Consider the following 1282-nt stretch of genomic DNA (forward strand, 5'->3'; position numbering starts at 1 on the left):
TTTATATGATTTTTAGTTTGTTTTAAGTATAAAGTATTCATATCAAACAATACATACATTTATAAACATGCGTATATTCATTTGCTTTGAAGTGACATGGAAATAAAGTTCTTTAACAATCAAAAGAATCATTGGATACACAATTGGAGAATAATTCTTGTTTGTTTTCACAATATCACTAATGTTTACAATATTTCCCTTATTCAACACACATTATGCTGATAATCTGATAGGTTGATGAGTGTTGTGTTCCTATCCTTTACTACGCGTTTCGGGCGTCAATTCGCCCTTCTTCAGGTAAGAGTTATCCGGATATTAGAATTCTGTGGCTGGGTTTGGCCACTGATTATTCCCTTCCTCTATTTCATACGAGGAATTTGTTTTGATCATTTGTGGCTGTTTATTTCCAGTGGTGAAGGAGGTCCCTCGGGTCTCCACTTAATCTGCACGGAATTCACTGTGCCCTTAGTTGTATCCCGGTCTAGTACAAGGTACCTCCTTGTTTTCGCATATTGATCAGATCTGGTAGTATAGATCTACTCATGAGCACCTGGAATATACTTTTGGAAACAGTTATTGTTTATAGGAAATATTAACATTTGAAGACTTATGAGTGTAAATCCACACCTGACTCAGAAGAAATCTTGCCCTATGTAAAAGAATGCCACTGTACAAATATTCTTTATGCCAGGTAAAGTTTCAGGTGAAATAACACCCATCATCAAGAATCAATCCTTAGGAAACCAACCACGAAACTGTCTATGTCAACCAAAATAATAAAGGGTTATGGGAAAAATGGTGGAATTAGTAGCAAGCCTGTTTTCTCACAAGGGTTTTCAGGTACATTGGGAAACATATTGCAGCGTGGTGATATTACAGTGGGGGGCAGGCCGACCCCCTTAATTAAGGTTCTGGCACGAGGAGGCTCATTAACAAGAGAATTTGCGGTGCCATTACCTACAGGGCCTGTCTAATAGAGTTGCCACATTTATTTGATTCAATAACCAGACATGACGCTCCTCCCACATTTTAAGAGGCACCACCTCTAAAAACAACCCTTTTATAGATTTGAAAACTGTAGTGCAATAACAAGGGGAGAGAAAGAAAATAAACTTGCAGTTATTTTTTTCAAAGTACTTTTTTTATTTAAAAAAATCCATCTGCATTACTAAAATAAACAATCATTATGTAAGGCTGAAAATTATGTTTCACTAAATTATATTACAACACACAAAAATGGGTTATGGAGCACTACAGTTTGAGCCAGAGTTACTCATAGAGC

The sequence above is a fragment of the Ambystoma mexicanum genome, chromosome 8 (genome assembly GCF_040938575.1).
Source record: "Ambystoma mexicanum isolate Mex_15411 chromosome 8, UKY_AmexF1_1, whole genome shotgun sequence".
In the NCBI taxonomy this organism is placed as follows: Eukaryota; Metazoa; Chordata; class Amphibia; order Caudata; family Ambystomatidae; genus Ambystoma; species Ambystoma mexicanum.